Here is an 18,263-nt window from a genome sequence, read left to right on the forward strand (position 1 = left end):
GTCGGGCAGCGCCACCGCTGCCCTCCTCCCCTCCTTTCCTTCTTTCTCTTCTCTGGTTTTCTCAGTTTCTCCTCCACTCTTGCTCACTCTCCGCTCGGTTTCTCCCCGCTCCGTTTCTTTCCGTTGTTCCTCTCTCGTGTTGCTGTCCCCTCTTCTCTTCCCCTCCCCTCATTTTCGCTCCCCTTTCTCTCGGTGTCTCCCTCTCATTTTTTTTCCTTTTTTTTTTCGTTCCCCATTTCCTTCCTCCTTCAGTTCTTTTTTTTCCTCCTCCTAGGGTTTCACACGCCAAGAGGAAGAAGATAGATGGGATGGACTGCGAAGGAGAAAGGATGCTGGGTTGGGCCTAGGGGAAAAAGGCTTGGGCCGTGCAAAGGAAAAGAGGCATTTTTTTCTTGTTCTTGTTCTTTTCTTCTTCTTCTTTTTTGTTGTTGTTTTGTTATTTTTTCTTTTTCTCTATTTCTTTTTTTCTTTATTTTTTTATATATTTGAAAACAAAAAATTAGGTGTCCAAAAAAAAAGTAACCTCTAGAAAATCCTTATTTCTTTCGGTTATCTATGCGGAGCACAGCTTTGTGTTGAGACGGCTATTATCTGAGGATCTTGTCCATACCAGTGGCCTTCTTTCTTCTTCGCCGTGGATCATTGTTGGTGACTTCAATGCTATTCGGGATCCCTCGGATAGGATCGGTAGTTCTAATGCTTGGATCCCCGCTTTTGATGAGTTTAGAGATTGCCTTGTTCAGGCTGGTTTGGATGATCTTCGGTACATTAGTTATAGGTATACATGGGCTACTTCTTCAGGGTCCAACCAAAAGCAAAGGAAATTTGATAGGGTATTGGTTAATGCCCAATGGAATGCTGAATTCTCCTTCTCGGAAGCCTCTTTTTTAGCTCCGGGCATTTCGGATCACACTCCGATGGTTGTTAAAATTATGCCTGTCCCCAAGTCTTCTAAGCCGTTTAAGTTCTTTAACTACTGGATGACTCATCCGGATTTTACCAGGCTGGTTTCGGAAGTGTGGGCCTCTTCTTTCTATGGATCGCCAATGTTTATTCTTTGTGCTAAGCTCCGCCTCCTCAAAAGCAGACTCAAGCAGCTTAATAGGGAATCATTTTTGGAGTTATCTTTGAGAACTGCGGAGGCTAGATGAGCTCTTCAAGTTACTCAAGATGCTATTCAAGCCGATTCTATGAATCCTTTCCTTGTTGAGACGGAAAAGCAACAGATTCAAGCCTTTTCAGTTTTAAGGCTCCAAGAGGAATCGTTTTATAGACAAAAGTCTAGAGTTCGTTGGTTGAAAGACGGGGACCTAAATACTAAATTTTTCACCAAGTCGTGAACAGGAGGCACCTCCAAAATATAATCATCTCCTTAACCAATGGGGAAGTCACCACCTCGGACCCGGTAGAAGTTCAAAAGATGTTCGTCGATCACTTTCTTGATCTTTTGGCTGCTTCCCCTTCTTTGTCTTGTCCAGTGAAGGAGGAGATTCAGGCTGTTCTTAATCATTCCCTGGATGCGGAACAGGTTTGTTTTCTATCTAGACCTATTACGAATATGGAAATCAAGGAAACTCTGTTCTCTCTTGCGGTAGGAAAAGCCCCTGGTCCTGATGGATTTAATGTTGAATTTTTCAAGCATTCTTGGGATATTGTTGGTGCTTCGGTAATATTGGCAGTTAGAGATTTCTTTAAAACGGGCGAGCTATTGAAACAAATTAATGCTACCATTCTTGCTTTAGTGCCCAAAATCCCTAATGCTTCAACTGTCCATGACTTTCAGCCAATTGCTTGTTGCAACACTATATATAAATGCATCACTAAGCTCATTGCAAACCGGATGACTCATGTGCTGCCTAGCATCATTAGTTTGCCCCAAAACGCTTTCCTCAAGGGGAGGCACATTAGTGATAATACTTTTCTAGCCCAAGAGCTTTTCAGTGGCTTCCACCATGACCTCTATCGGGCCAAATGTGCTATTAAAGTGGACTTTCGGAAAGTTTATGACACGGTGAGATGGGACTTCATTGAAGTTTGCATGCAGGCTTTCGGTTTCCCTCAGAGTTTTATTGATCGAATTATGGCTTGCATAAGATTCCCTAAATTTTACGTATCCTTGAATGGTGACCTTCATGGATTTTTCGCAAGTGGGAGAGGTATTCGTCAAGGAGATCTAATGTCGCCTTATATATTTACTTTAGTAATGGAAGTTTTTACCGGTTTGCTGGATATCCAAACCAGCCACCCCTCATTTCGATTCTTTTGGCGGTGTAAATCTTCCAAGCTTTCCCATCTATTTTTTGCCGATGATGTGCTCTTATTCTCGGAAGCAAGCATTGCCTCTGTGGATCTTTTGAAGGCTGGGATTGACTCCTTTTCTAATTGGAGCGGTTTGGCGCCGAACATGAGCAAGAGTGAGGTATATCTATCCGGTGGATCGCCTACTTTCGCAATGACATCTTGAACAAGCTAGGCTTCCAGGTTGGTACCCTTCCCTTTCAGTATCTTGGAATCCCTGTTATTTCCTCGAGATTAGCAAAGGTGGATTGTGTGGCTTTGGTAAATGCAATTACAGCTCGAGTCCAATCTTGGACGCACAGATTTTTGTCGTTTACCGGTAGAATCCAGCTTATAAAATCGGTTCTCCACTCTATTCAAGTATATTGGGCGAGTGTATTCTTTTTGCCGTGTGCTGTGCTAGATCGTATTGAAAGAATTCTTCGCCAATTTCTTTGGAAAGGACCAATAATGGGTCCTGGGGGGGCCAAAGTCTCCTAGAGTGATGTATGTTTGCCGAGGAAGGAAGGTGGGCTTGGAATTCGGTCGTTAAAGGAGAACAACATGGCCTCGATGCTTAAACACATTTGGATTCTCTTCTCAGATAAAGAATCACTTTGGTGCAAGTGGATTCACTCCACTTTCTTAAACCGCGAGAACTTTTGGGTGGTCCCTATTTCGACTCATTGTTCTTGGGCCCGGAAAAGCTCCTCCGTCTTCGGGACTTGTATCAACAACATTTTAGATGGAAAATTGGCAATGGTCGAACCGCTTTTCGGGTTTGATCCGTGGCACATCAATGGTCCGCTTTATAAGGTATTTTCCAACCAGGATATATATCGTTCGGGCATATCTCGGGTTGCTTCCGTAGCGACGCCTTCTCATCTCCGATGAGCTGGTATGTTATTAACATCTTGGCTGGTTGGTGAGATCCCCTTCCTATCTTCAACCAGAGTGAAGACCGAATCCAGTGGATTCATCATCCTTCGGGCTGCTTCTCTACAGCCTCTGCTTGGGATCTTTTGAGACCTAGAGGCAACGTTGTTCCCTGGTCTTCTTTCGTTTGGAGTTCTACTATGCCGCCTAGATACCAGACACATATGTGGGTTATCACCCGCAACAAGTTGCCGACCTAGGTTCTGCTTGCTTCGATTGGTAGGCTCTCTTCAGTTACTTGTCCCTTCTATTCATGCATGCCGGATTCAGTAGATCATTTATTTTTTGCTTGTCATGTCCCTGGCAATCTCGCCGCCTATTGGGCGGCTAAATTTAATATATCTTGGCGCAACAAATCGTGGCTTGAGAACTTGGACTGGGCGGCTAGACGCTTCTCGGACAAAAACTTCTATGATGTGTTGGCCCGGTTTAGTTATGGAGCTCTTTGTTATATTATTTGGAAGGAGCGTAACAATATCATCTTCCGAAATCAGACTTTTTTTATCCCGGCGATGAAGATGCATCTCCAGAAGGCCGTTAAGGATAAATCGCCGACCCTGAAGAATGTTGTGGATAATCCTAAGAACAGAAGGCTGCAACGGAGCTGGGGCTTGAGTCTGTCTATCTTTCATTGATGGAGGGGTTTTAGTTTTGGCTTGGTCTTTTGTTTCTTAGGTTTATTTGTCTTTTGATCCTTGGCACCCTTACACTCTCCCGCGACTTAGGTCTTTTTGAGTGTTCGTTTTGTTGGTGCCAGGCTTTTCTTGTATGTTGTGCAAAATCTTATCAATACAAATCTTACCTTTACCAAAAAAAAAAAAACAAATAGGTGTCAACAGCTGCCCCTCTTTGAATGTAATCTCGAAAAGGTTGTATTCCAAGATAGAAGACATCTAAATTATTTTGGCGATAGAAAAACCCTAGGTGCATATGCACATATTAGGTCGACGAAAAGGACTCATAACTATGGAAACACATCTTGTTAATAAGATGATGAAAGACTTCGGGCTATAGAAGCCCACCGGGTCAAAAGAAGGGAGCAAGACTCCAGGATACAAAGCTCTCCGGGTCATAAGAAGTGAGGAAGACTCCAGGATATAAGGCTCTCCGGGTCATAAAAAGTGAGGAAAACTCCAGGATACAAAGCTCTCCGGGTCATAAGAAGTGAGGAAGACTCCAGGATACAAGGCTCTCCAAGTCATAAGAAGTGAGGAAGACTCCAAGATACAAAGCCCTCTAGGTCATGAGAAGTGAGAAAGACTCCAGGATACAAGGCTCTCCGGGTCATAAGGAGTGAGGAAGACTCCAAGATACAAGGCTCTCAGGGTCATAAGAAGTTAGAAAGACTGCATGATACAAAGCTCTTCAGGTCATAAGAAGTGAGGAAGACTCCAGGATACAAGGCTCTCCGGGTCATAAGAAGTGAGGAAGACTCCAGGATACAAAGCCCTCCGGGTCATGAAAAGTGAGAAAGACTCTAGGATACAAAACTCTCCGGGTGATAAGAAGTCAGGAGGATTCCAGGATACAAAGCTCTCCAGGTCATCAGAAGTGAGGAAGACTCCAAGATACAAAGCCCTCTAGGTCATGAGAAGTGAGAAAGACTCCAGGATACAAGGCTCTCCGGTTCATAAGCTCTCCGGGTCATAAGGAGTGAGGAAGACTCCAGGATACAAGGCTCTCCAGGTCATAAGGAGTGAGGAAGACTCCAGGATACAAGGCTCTCAGGGTCATAAGAAGTTAGAAAGACTCCATGATATAAACCTCTCCAGGTCATAAGAAGTGAGGAAGACTCCAGGATACAAGGCTCTCCAAGTCATAAGAAGCGAAGAAGACTCCAAGATACAAAGTCCTCTGGGTCATGAGAAGTGAGAAAGACTCCAGGATACAAGGCTCTTCGGGTCATAAGAAGTTAGAAAGACTTCATGATACAAAGCTCTTCGGGTCATAAGAAGTGAGGAAGACTCCAGGATACAAGGCTCTCCGGGTCATAAGAAGTGAGGAAGACTTCAGGATACAAAGCCCTCTGGGTCATGAAAATTGAGGAAGACTCCAGGATACAAAACCCTTTGGGTCATGAAAAGTGAGAAAGACTCTAGGATACAAAACTCTCCGGGTCATAAGAAGTGAGGAAGACTCCATGATACAAAGCTCTCCAAGTCATAAGAAGTGAGGAAGACTCCAGGATACAAAGCTCTCCAAGTCATAAGAAGTGAGGAAGACTCCAAGATACAAAGCTCTCCGGGTCATGAGAAGTGAGAAAGACTCCAGGATATAAGGCTCTCCGGGTCATAAGGAGTGACGAAGACTCCGGGATACAAGGCTCTCCGAGTCATAAGAAGTGAGGAAGACTCTAGGATACAAGGCTCTCCGGGTTATAAGAAGTGAGGAAAACTCCAGGATACAAAGCTCTCTGGGTCATAAAAAGTGAGGAAGACTCTAGGATACAAAGCTCTCCGACTCCTAAGAAGTGAGAAAGACTCAAGGATACAAGGCTCTCAAGGTCATGAGAAGTGAGGAAGACTTCATGATACAAGGCTCTCCAGGTCATAAGAAGTGAGAAAGACTCTAGGATACAAAGCTCTCCGAGTCATAAGAAGTGAGGAAGACTCTAGGATACAAAGCTCTCCGGGTCATGAGAAGTGAGGAAGACTCCAAGATACAAGGCTCTTTGGGTCATAAGAAATGAGGAAGACTCCAAAATACAAGGCTCTCCGGGTCATAAGAAGTGAGGAAGACTCTAGGATACAAGGCTCTCCGAGTCATAAAACGTGAGGAAGACTCTAGGATATAAAGCTCTCCGGGTCATAAGAAGTGAGGAAGACTCCAGGATACAAGGCTCTCCGGGTCATAAGAAATGAGGAAGACTCCAGGACACAAGGCTCTCCGGGTCATAAGAAGTGAGAAAAACTCTAGGATACAAGGCTCTCTGGGTCATAAAAAGAGGAATGACTGAGGTCTCATCGTGTAAGAACGAGTTTTGATCGGGTATGATAGTCTCACCATGCATGAACGGGTTTCAACTGGGAGGCGGACAAGTGTGGTTTACAGATGAACCCACCAATCTTGGAAATGACATGGTTTAAGGTTGACTATGAACATTTTTTTTTTTTTAAGGAAGCACCCGCGAATCCCTTAGAAAACTTAATGGCTTCACTAATGAATCCTGTCAAACTCAACTTGAGCAAATGTCATTAGAGACGTCATCAAGAGACGTATGGGCAATATTATAGCATTAATTGAACAAAATAATCAAGCTAAGTCCGACAGCTTTAGAAAAACATTCGATGTCCATAAGCATCATGTGGCGCAAAACTGTCATCTTGCTTGTGGATATATCATTAATCATCAAATTCTCTAGGAGACAAGTTCTCATCAGAACGGCTACGACTCAAGAAAAAGGCTCATTAAGCATGCCAAACTAGAGCTTCTTAGTCAAAAAGGGTTTCTCACACACTCAATAAAATGGCTACTTGATCCCATCCATTCATGTGGGAGATAATTGGTTGCTGAAGTTATCTCACATAACCTACGTCGAAGGCTCCCGGAAACATTCGCAATGAGCACAATTGATCGATCAAAAAGGTCTTTTGAAATAACCACAATATAGGCTCAATTAGGGCTTACACAAAGGAATTATTGCTTTGAGACCAATAAAGGAATATTTGTCACTATCTCCAATGGGTTTACAAGTCAAGAACTTGGAAGATAAGACAAGATAAAATTACTTCCACTCCTTCAAGTAGTAGCTTCTTGGTGGTATTCTCATTTTCACTCAAATCATCTCAATTAGAAGAGGCTTCAGAAAAATGGTTATAATGTTGGCTCGGGAAAGGCTCGAAAGGCTTAAAATTTTCAAGAGGGTTCTTAAAAGTCAATGATCATTTTTGTATAGGAGCTTTGCTCTTTTCTCTAATTTCCTTTGCCCTTTGCGATGCCTTTTTTTTTGCGGGCACTTGGATTTTGATAATTTTTTTCTTTAACATAAGATACAGCCTTTTGGCTCTTTTTCTTGACGGGCATCGACCTTGCTTTTACCAGGCACACTACCTTTTTATACCCCTTAGTTTGTCAAACTTTTTGCTTTTTGAACTTTTGTAGCTCTTATGACTTTCGAGATGTTTTTCACACTTTCTCGTAACTGTCAATTGTATTTGATCAATTCTTATGCATTACCCGGTGAAAGGAGATGATCACCGCTCGGGGTTCAAGAATGAATAATCAGGCCCAAATTGGTTAAAGCAATGGGTATCAGTGTTTGGGTGGAGAATGAAATGCTCTTCTTCACATTGGGATGAGTCAAGATCTAATGAGAATTCCTTTGAAGCTATCACCAAAAGATTGATGCAAGTGAAAGTAATAAGATATTTCCCAATCATTCGCTCTACAACACGACCGTAACCTCCTCCGCTACCCCAAAGTAGGGTTGTTCTCGATAGGGGTACTTTGGAGGATCATCTCTATTTGGCCCAAAGGCCTAGCAATATATCAGCTCAGTGCTTGAGATTGATGAAAGAAATGCCTTTATCATTTCGATCTTTGCACTCAATGCGAATGAATCAGTCGTCCTAAGAGAAGGTCGCCTTTCACTCAACTCTCATAAGCGTTTAAAGGATGCGTTTGGAAATGGCTTGCCTTTCTTCATCCTAAGTGCTTCTTATTTGGCATGGTTAATGTCTTCATCTCACTTTGTCAAGATCATCTGAGTAGATTAATCTCCATAAGGAAATTTGATTCGAAATGAATAATCCACAAAACGAGAAAACAATTTTGAGATGGAAAAGATGCTCAAAAGGTTTGTAAATTTTTTTTCTTTTCTCAATAATTCTTTTTTTTTTGCTTGTCTCTAGGAAAGCGCCAAAAGTTCTCTTTTGTAATGGAAATTCTATTTTTTTTTTACTTAAAAAAAAAAAGACTGAGAAGAGGGGTACTTACCTGTAGCATGGCGACCCGGTAATCCTGTAAAGGATGTAAAAGAATATGTTAGTGCAAAGATCTTTAGGGATTGAAATGTTGGAAATGATATATTATTACCCTTCATTCTCTTTCATCCTATGGGCATTAACATCTCTTGGATTCACCCTCATGGATATTTAGTAACTCAACAATACCCTTCCCTTGCATTTGCCTTTAAGTGTTTGATGTTTTCTTGATTCCTTGGTAGAAGGCGTCACCGCTTCTATGGTCAGGTGCAACCTTTTTCTTTTTTTCTTTTTCATTTATCACCCTGTAAGAAGGGGAGATGAAATGAGTTATCTCCATTCTTAGTTAGGTTCAACTAAGGAACGATACATCCTTCTTGATGACTTAGACAATGTTGTTCCAGCACACTTTATTGGTGGGAAGATGAGAGATTTTTAAAAAAAAAAAATCAAACGTCGCTCTGCCACTCTTTATTTGACAATCCTTTGTTATGTTCGAACCCGTCCTGTATCAAAGAAAAGGACATGTCATTTTTTATGCTGAAGAGAATCAAGTTTAGGAATGAGATACATCCTTTTCAAAGTTGAGTGATCAACATCCCAAGGTATCCCTCATGGAGGAAGGGATAATATTGCGCCTCTGTTTCATCATTTGAATCTTTCTTTATTTAAGATGAACATGACTCAATAATGCTCAATCGCGTTTGTTGGAACGTTACAAAACTCGGTGCTCTTGATGTCTCCTTGACAATGAAAAGAAAGTCATGTCAGAAACGATATCAGAAATGGATAATTGGAATCAATGCAATTTACTCTTTCTTCGAATTCGCTTTTTTGGATGCTTGGTAACTCCCTTCATTTGTCTCATCATGCAAAGTGAACGAGATCAACGGGTTATTTTGGCACGTAAGGTATTTGCGAATAACAAAACTTCTCATAATGGAATTCCATTTCGTTTCGCCTCTATTGAAAGATGGCACTGACGAAGTATCGACGCATCCTTACTCCTTGAGTTCCATGAGCCCAAGAAAACGACTACGTGAAGAGAGGGCATTAAGCAAAGTTTTCTTGAAATTCATTTTGGAAGATAAACGTATAGGTTCAATTAAAACACTTCTGAATTTGCTCTCTTTTTTTTTTTTTTTTTTTTTTTTTTTGTGTGTTTTTTTGTTAAATGATGATTTTCATGAAACTGAATTCCATCATTAAAAATTTGAGTCGCACAATTTACAAAAGCAACAATTGGATTCACAATCAAAACTCAAAATGAAAAACATGATTCTTAACAAGAATAAAAAACAATGATAAAATATAAAATACTATTGTATAGATAAGAGTAAAAATCAAATCTTGTCCTAATGTCAAGGAGCACCATGCATAACCTGCAAAGAGACGACAATGCCAGTACATGAATGAGAGAAAATGATATCTCAATGAGGTCACTTCTTACAATAAAATCGAGGTGACGATACATGCCCTCATAGTCCTTATTATAGGATTTTAGTATTTTGCCAAGATTTTATCATAAGAGAATTTATCATTATAAAAATCAATCCACGGCCATCAATCGAATGTCTACTTTTATTCCAAAAGTTTCGTATGCAAAAGAGGCATTGATTTTTTTTTTTTTTTTGAAGAGATTGATTTTATGATTTTACTCTTGAAAAAAAAATGAAGTGACTTCTATTTTGAGAAATCTATACAAAATGTGATTTGCATTTCAGTCCCAAAATGTAAGAAGGAAAGAGTTTGATAAAAAAAAAAATGCAATCTCAATTTTTGTGCCCCAATATATAATCGCAACTTGCAAACCATTTTTTTTGGCATTTTTCTTAATATGTGATTTTGAGCCCATAACTAAGAATTTTAATAAAGTCATGTGTTCAACAGGGCCAAATCAAAATGTTTAGAGCTTGCATTCAAATGCTCACTTGTCAAAAGTGATTGCCAATTTTTCAATCATAAGCCTACATCACTGAGGGCATTCGATTGATTTCTGCGAATTTCAAGATGAAAATGCAATATAAAATGAGCAGATAAAAAGGGAAATAACACTTACAATGGGTGCCGACCTTTGTCCTTTCTTCTTTTTTAACATTGCACAGACATGCACATGGGATGTGGTTCAATTTCTACCATATTTGGCTCAAAATGGAGCCATGGGATCACAGGACTAAACCAACAAGCTCGTGGCTAGGTCGTGTTACCCATGACTCCGGCTTTGTCAAAGAACCGACCCATGTCGCATGCTCGCAGACCAAGGTGGGGACCTCTGACATCAGGAAAGAAATTTTGGGGTTGAGATGGGTGACTCGTACTACATGCTTGTAGTCGGAGTGGTATCCATCTCAACACCATCCTATGTAATCCTATGCGGCCTAGGTTCGACGGCAAGTTGTGTGTGCTAAAGTGTAGTGCAATGTAGGGGATGCAAGCATGACAATTTATAAGCAATCAACACTTCATACATGAAAAATAAAACATACATTCCTACACCTCCCTGCAAGACAAAGGTGAGCAAACACTTCTCATTATACCTCACATTATGCAAAAACATTTAATACTTACAATGTTAGGGGCGTGCTTGGAATCCTCGCTACCAAACAAAAATATTTTTGAACAAGATTAATTTTGACCTAAGTCCTCTAAGGTTTAAAACCAACTCCCCAGCGGGAGTCACCAAGCTATCGCGACCTACCCTCGGGGGGAGGGATCATGTTTAGGGGTATTGCATAAAAGACAGGCTTAAGGCCTATGGTCAGGTGCGGTCTCTCCCAAGCCCATACCCCGCGTGACATTAGGATATTCTTTAGAATTTTGCACAAAAGGAGTCGCCACTAGCCTATTGGGGTTGGCTAGAAACGAAGTGAGGTATGGGAGTGTACCTCACTTCTTACGCAACCAGAGAAACTAGGGTCGAGAACTTAATTACACTAATCGATTAATTAGTGCGTTTTTTGATACCTAATCTTGTTCATTTTATCAAAATAATTTTTTTGGCAGGTAATTTAAATTGATTTTATACCTATCCACTAACATGTGAGGTGATAATGCGGATGCACAACCATTAAAGTAACAACCATAGCTACCGAGATCTTAATTGCGGCAATTAAAAAATTAGATATGCAAATTAAAATGCAACATAATTAATATACTAGAAAATAAAGGTCTAATTACACTATAAAAGTAATACATGGCCATTCCTAGTATTATAATATTATAATATTATAATATTATATTTAAAACGACTCGAGTTGGATCTCGGGTTGGGTCCAATCTGGTTCGTTAAAAGGGGCCCGAGCCCAGACCCGACCGGTCCGTGCGAAAACTAGCCGGATTGGGCATGCTCATTAGGCCCGGCCAAGTCTAATTTTTTAAAATAAAGAAAGCCCATAATAAGCCCACAAACCCACAAGCCCATATGCAAAAACAGCCTAAGCCCAGCCTTAATAAACCTGGCCCGAAATGTTCAAACCCTACGGATGACGGTGGCTCTTGAACGGTGTCGAGCTGGGAGGGCAGCGGACTCGGGGTTTGCGAGGATGGTTTGAGGCGGCGAGGCGAGTGGAAGCGTCAGTCGTCATGGGCGGTTAGGTAGCGCTTGGGAAGGGTGGCTCGGCATCGGGTTCCCGCAGTGACGACACGGGCGGAGGCAGCCTGGTCGAACGGTAGCGGCAGCAAGTGGGGCTACGGCGGAGCTCAATCTACTCCTAGATTTGGGGCACGAGCTTTGCAGCTGGCGCAAATGGCATCGAGTAGCACCGCCACTGCCCTCCTCCCCTCCTTTCATTCTTTCTCTTCTTTGGTTTTCTTAGTTTCTCCTCCACTCTTGCTCACTCTCCGCTCGGTTTCTCCCCGCTCCGTTTCTCTCCGTTGTTCCACTCTCTATGTTGCCGTCCCCTCTTCTCTTCCCCTCCCCTCGTTTTCGCTCCCCCTTTCTCTCGATTTCTCCCTCTCTTTTTTTTTTTTCCTTTTGTTTTCGTTCCCCGTTTCCTTCCTCCTTCGGTTCTTTTTTTCCTCCTTCCTAGGGTTTCACATTCCAAGAGGAAGAAGATAGATGGGATGGGCTGCAAAGGAGAAGAGGATGCTGGGCTGGGCCTAGGGGAAAAAGGCCCGGGCCGTGCAAAGGAAAAGAGGCATTTTTTTTTTTCTTGTTCTTTTTTGTTGTTTTTTTTGTTATTTTTATTTTTTTTTTTTTTTTTTTATTTTTCTCTTTTTTTTTATGTATTTGAAAACAAAAAATTAGGTGTCAACAATTACCCAGTGCTTTAACATACAAAATGAAGATTTTATCTCGTTAGAATCTGGTATATAGTGGCAGATCACCTAGTGATTTATAATTTTACAAGTGAGCCCGTCAAGCAATTAGTAACTCTCTAGTGGAATCATGATGTTATCGCCCCTACGTCAAGTAGTAAACTCTCAAGTGCTTTAAAATTTTTCAAGTGGGTTCATCAGATAGGTGGTCAATCTCTAAAGAAGTTGATAATTTATTATTTCACCGGTTGTAACTTGTTAAGCTAAAAGCAAGCTTACTTCGAAAAATTACTACTTTTACAATCCTTAACTGTACTGGTAATCTCCAAAGACAACCTCCTAAATTAGTTAAGTAAGACCTTCCGCAAATTTCGTACTTTATGTGATACTTATTAACTTAAGGGAGAGCAGACATGTTGCTAATTTCACTGCTACTTACTAACTTTAATGAGGGAGTTTTACAATTCAAGATTGAATTGGTGTCAATAAATCTCTCAAATTGTTGCGACTTATTAAGCCAAAAGCAGGCCTACATTGGTGAGTTACTCATTCCCATGGTAAGTTAATAACCAATGTTATATTTTCAATGGCAAATTCGTTACTTTCCTAGTAACTTAACTTATAGCGAGACCCATATTGGTAATTTATTATATTCACTCTTAAATTACTAGTTTCACTGCTAAGTTTTTAACTTTGAGTGATAATTTCTAAGAAAGGTGATAATCAACTCTTCCATTTAATGTTGGTGAATTGTTAACATTGTCTGTAAATCACCATCACTTGGTTGGAACTTATGAAGCACCGACACTCTCCGAAAGCTTTCGTGTGGTGTCGGACACTTCACACGTGTCTAACACTCCTGGACACTCCTAGACACTGAGTCAACGTGTGTCGGAGAATCTGACACTTAGTCAACTTTCACAACACTTGAGTTAGAATTACGACATTTGAATTTTTGACACAAGATTCCGATACATGCGGTCAATTTTAAAAATTTTCAATAAATGATTTCTAAATGTATATATCCGAAAACAAAAAAAAAAGATAATAAAAATAATAAATGGGGAAAGAAGAAAAATCCAGTTTTCTTTTTTTCTCTTTTGACTCTTAGTTTCCGTGATACAATTCACTTTCCAAGTTTTTTTTCTATTTTCTTCCAACAAGTCTGACACATAAGTCCAGAATGTGCATGGCTTGTTTTTTTCCTCTCTCCAAGTTTTATGAATTATCTGAATTAAGTTAAATTAGTCAAATTGAAGTAATGAATAATATTAATTGATGGTGGACTAATAGTTTTAGTATAAATTCATTCTAGGCTTCTATTATTATTTATTTATTTGTGAATTTGAATTAAATTAATTTGATTGAAATAATCATAAAAATGATAATTTATTATGTATATATAATAATATGAATTTAATATATAACGTATCATAATATATCGAAATTATCTATTTTTTTAAATAACTTGTTGACGTGTCATGTCGTGTCGTATCACGTGTTGTATGCCGCGTGTCAATGCTACTTAGATTGGAACTTTGACCAACAGGTTACATGATATAACCAAATTCTAATCATATTGGAAAAGTGCCATGCACGAAACATGACTGGAGTATGCGTGTTTCTTAGTTTCTCCGTACGTGGAAATTTTGAAAAAGGCAAGTCTGCTTGGGCGGAGCCATTAAGCTTCGGCCGCGACCCAGAAATTTCTCAAGGAGAAATAGACAAATTTAGAAGACTTTAAATTGACCGAAACGTCTTTTAGGGAGGAGGAGATTTTGGGAGTTGAAAATGTTTTTTTGACCGAAACACGAAGATTCGATTGCCGCGGAAATCAAAGCGATTGCAGGTCACTCCGTGGAAATTGAACGTTTCCGTGCGTGTACGGATGTGGAAATTTGCAGCGGTGTCCCGCATGAAGCACGCATGCTGTATGAACACGATCTCATGCTTGCTTACGGATCACGATCGCTTGACCGCCTTTTTCATGTGTTTGTCATGAAAGTGAAACAGTAGATCATCATGCAAAACGCTCAAAATATAAAAAAGAAAATTCAAAATAGTAAATAGAGAAGCAAACTTCAACCACATACAAGAGCCGAGGAGCCAGTAAGAGACAAAGCATTGAATCTACAATTCCGAAATCTGAGCGAACTTTGACCTTGTGAGCTTAAATTTATTATTATCCGACACTTGTTGACAGTGTTAAGTGTGTGTTTTGGTGTATAATAGTGAGTCTTATCGACTTGAATATAAGCAACACTAGCTTTGGATAGAAGCGCTTGGGTATAAGCGGCACAACTTGACCGTAACCATTCATTGGTTTTCTAGTGGAATCTAGCAAGTAGGCTGTTAACGTAGTAGAATTGACATAAGCCTAATTTAAGCTCAATCACTATAAATTTCATGTACAATTTTCTTTTCTTTGAACTCTTATTCTTTATTGCTATTGTCTATTGCACACTTACTGGGTGATTCAAAGTCTGTGCTACTCTATTCCAGAATCTTACCCTTATTCAAACTTTAATCTTGACTCATTCTATTCTATTTTAATTTGTCAAGATTTTGTAATATCACCTCTTCAAACTTTAAACATGCTAGCCACCCTTAGATTATACTTCCAACTACATGACTTGCGGACTGGGATCTTTTTGGTCTAGAAGAAGTTGGTTGCTGAAAGGAAGTGAGTATCCCTCCTGTATGAATAAAAAAGCAGCAGAACTGTTGAAATTGGGATTCCAAGTCAACGATCCACGACCTGAGGATCGGCAAGTTTCATATGCTTCTCATCATCTAATTTAGCAAATAAGGTATGTTTTGGTTGGATCAAGTTAAAATACTCTTCCACCGTGTCAAATGCAATTTTCATGAAGCAAAAGGTCGATGAAGATGCTTTGATAGTTGCATTCGGCCTTGCATGCAATCCCTTCTACGACGATCATCAACCCGTTCTCTCTTGGATACATGTGAGGAAATGTTAAACTTGACTGATGATATAGCTTATTTAATCGGGATCCATGTGAAGATAGTATGCGTAATAGCACTTACAGACAATACGAGTACTTTTCATGATTACAGACAACAGTGGTCTTAAATAAGCAAAATCATATTGAACTCATAAAAGAGCTTGGAACTGGAGGTATTGGGACTTCAACAGTTCCTTCCAACATCTGAGTAATTTCCTTCATGGTTGGCCTCAAAGACGGGTCTCCCTGGATGCACCACAATGCTGTCATCACAAATCTTATCACCCTCTTTATGTCACTCGATGCCTCCTCATCGCTCTCCACTAGCTTAAGTACACTCCCGTCGTGGTAGCAGTCATACGTCCAGTCAACTAGCACAATTTGAGCTTCAATTTCTGCTTCTAGGTTGTAGTTCTTTCTGCAGCAGATGAGCTCAACCAACAAAATGCCAAAGCTGTAAACATCTACTTTGCTAGAAATAGGCATATTCCTAAACCATTCTGGCGCTAAATAACCTCTGGTTCCTCTAACTCCAGTGGTGGTTCGTGTTTGGTTCGCCATCAACAGCTTAGCTAATCCCAAGTCTGAGATTTTTGCAGTGAGAGAGCCATCAAGAAGAATATTTTGCGGCTTGATGTCGCAATGGATTATATGCCTGGTGCAATCCTGGTGCAAATAAGAGAGCCCCCGCGCAACATCGCAGGCAATTTCTGTTCTTCTGTACCAGCTGGGCCTTGAAGCGCCAAATAGGAAATCCGCCAAAGTGCCATTGCTCATGAATTCATACACCAGTAGTCGGTGTTGACCTTCATTGCAGTATCCAAGCAACTGCACTAAGTTCTTGTGGTCAGTTTGGCCAATTGCACTCACTTCTCTTTCAAACTCCTTTTCGCTTTCTCCAATCCTTGTCGCCAACACTTTTACTACCACGAAGTTTGTATCCTCGGATCCAAGAACACCTTTGTACACTATTCCAAAAGCACCCCTACCTAGTTCTTCTTTGAATCCATATGTTGCTTCTTGAAGCTCCCTGATAAGTGAAAGTCTGCATCCCGTGGCATGCCTCGTGACAACTTAGAATCCCTAGATCGGAAGCTTCTATAAATTAAATAGGTGATGAGGAGTAAAACCAAGTTCACAAAGACAGAGCTACTTAACAGCACCGATCCGATGATAATCAAAGTGGAATTCTTGTTTCCATCTCCCGTAGATTTTGAAGTCGAGTTATTTATCCTGACCTTGATCAGAGCTTTTCCAACCTCACTAGGATCTGTCCTTCCATTGGAAAGAGGGATCTTCTTTTTGTAGCAACTTCCGCTGCCGCCAAAAATAGCAACTGCGCAAAAACAATCAGCCAAACAAGCCTCTCTGCACCTGTCCTCGGTTTGTGCTGCAGTATGCTCATAATCATTCAATGGCCAGTTTGTACGGAGCATTTCATGCAAAGCGAACTGGTCTGTTTCGGGCCTACTTCCATCACAACTCTGCGGTATGAAGTCCTGTCTGCATCCATTCATCTCGTTTGTTGAATCTAATGGAGTATATCCGGGTGGGCAGTGGCATCGGGGCCTCTGGTCATCTCCAACAGCACAGTAGCTGTTGAAGCCACAAGCTCCAGAACCCGTAGTTTGCCTGATGCTCTCGCATATATTTGGAGGAATCGGGGAAGAGACCATTGACCAGCCCAGTGCCAAGGCAGAACTTGAATTTTCCCCCTTAGGGTGGACATATTGCCTGAAGACCCCGTTGTATTCTAGGATTGCTCTTTGGTAAAACTCGTTGGTCAGGACTGTGTCTGAGGTGACAAGTTTGAGCAGTGTTCCATTCCTAGCCGTGAGGTAGGCCTGACCACTTTGATTGAATATCAATCTGAAGCCGCTATCGTTGGTGTTGCTTGCCCAGTAAGTATCTGAGGCAAGCCACGGGTCAGCAGTGGCATAGAATGCGAGATTTCCGTCGTTTTTTAGCTTGAAGTGGAATCTCCCGGTGGAGTAATTCATTTCAGAGTAGCGAGCGTTAACTTTAGTCCCTTGATCAAACTGTTGCGTAGGCAGCATCGTGTCGGTCGGATGGCTGAACGTCTCCCACAAGTTGACGTGGTTCTGGCACTAACTAGGACAAAGTTTCCCGTGTCGAGCATAGCCGCATGCGCTACACCAGCGACAGTCAGGCTAGGAGACCACAACTCTCTTCCATTTGGGTCGACTAGCACCAGTCTCCCATTCGGTGGTCAACTGGATCTGTGAACCTTCTGGCACTAAATTTCAGTGTTGCCGACCAGACAATGGTCTTGTCCTCTATCTTCTCAAACCATATTGCCAGCAAATAAACCCCTTGTCCCATTTTCCGGAACCCGAAGGTGAACTCACCTGACGGAGACAGCCAGGAAGAGTTGTGCTCATCCGCCGTTAACGAGGAGCCCAAGGTGAGGTTGCCATTGGTCTGAGCTTTGGCGGAAAGTGGAAGGGTAACAAGCAGCAGAAGGATTCGGAGCATCACTGAAGCCATATGAGATGGAAACTGGAGGTGCTCCTTGAGTCAAGCTACTGCAGGCTCAAGGATGAAAACCAGCGCTCTTTATAGAATTCGAGAGCGTCTCTCGTCACCTGTCAACAAGATTATAAATCCAGCACCTTGACATCTAGCAGTAGATTAGCAAGTGTTTTAGATTTTTTTAAGGGAAACTGTCAATCGACCGGTAAATTATCAGGAAAATACAAAATAGTTTTCTAGAGTTTTACAATGAGGCCCTTTCGGTCAATTAGTAACTAACCAAAGATAAAAAGATGTTATCATCCTCAAATAGTAACTTTATCTAGATGACACAGTGCTTTAACATACAAAATGAAGATTTTATCTCGTTAGAATCTGGTATATAGTGGCAGATCACCAAGTGATTTAAATT

The 18,263-nt window shown here is 41.0% G+C and overlaps 1 pseudogene; it reads right to left on the reverse strand.

Annotated features, from left to right (window-relative positions):
• Positions 1-15,364: 15,364 nt before the first annotated feature.
• On the reverse strand, positions 15,365-17,866 carry LOC120292099 (annotated as a pseudogene).
• Between the last annotated feature and the right edge of the window lie 397 nt (positions 17,867-18,263).

This window comes from Eucalyptus grandis, chromosome 3 (assembly GCF_016545825.1).
Source record: "Eucalyptus grandis isolate ANBG69807.140 chromosome 3, ASM1654582v1, whole genome shotgun sequence".
NCBI classification, from domain to species: Eukaryota; Viridiplantae; Streptophyta; class Magnoliopsida; order Myrtales; family Myrtaceae; genus Eucalyptus; species Eucalyptus grandis.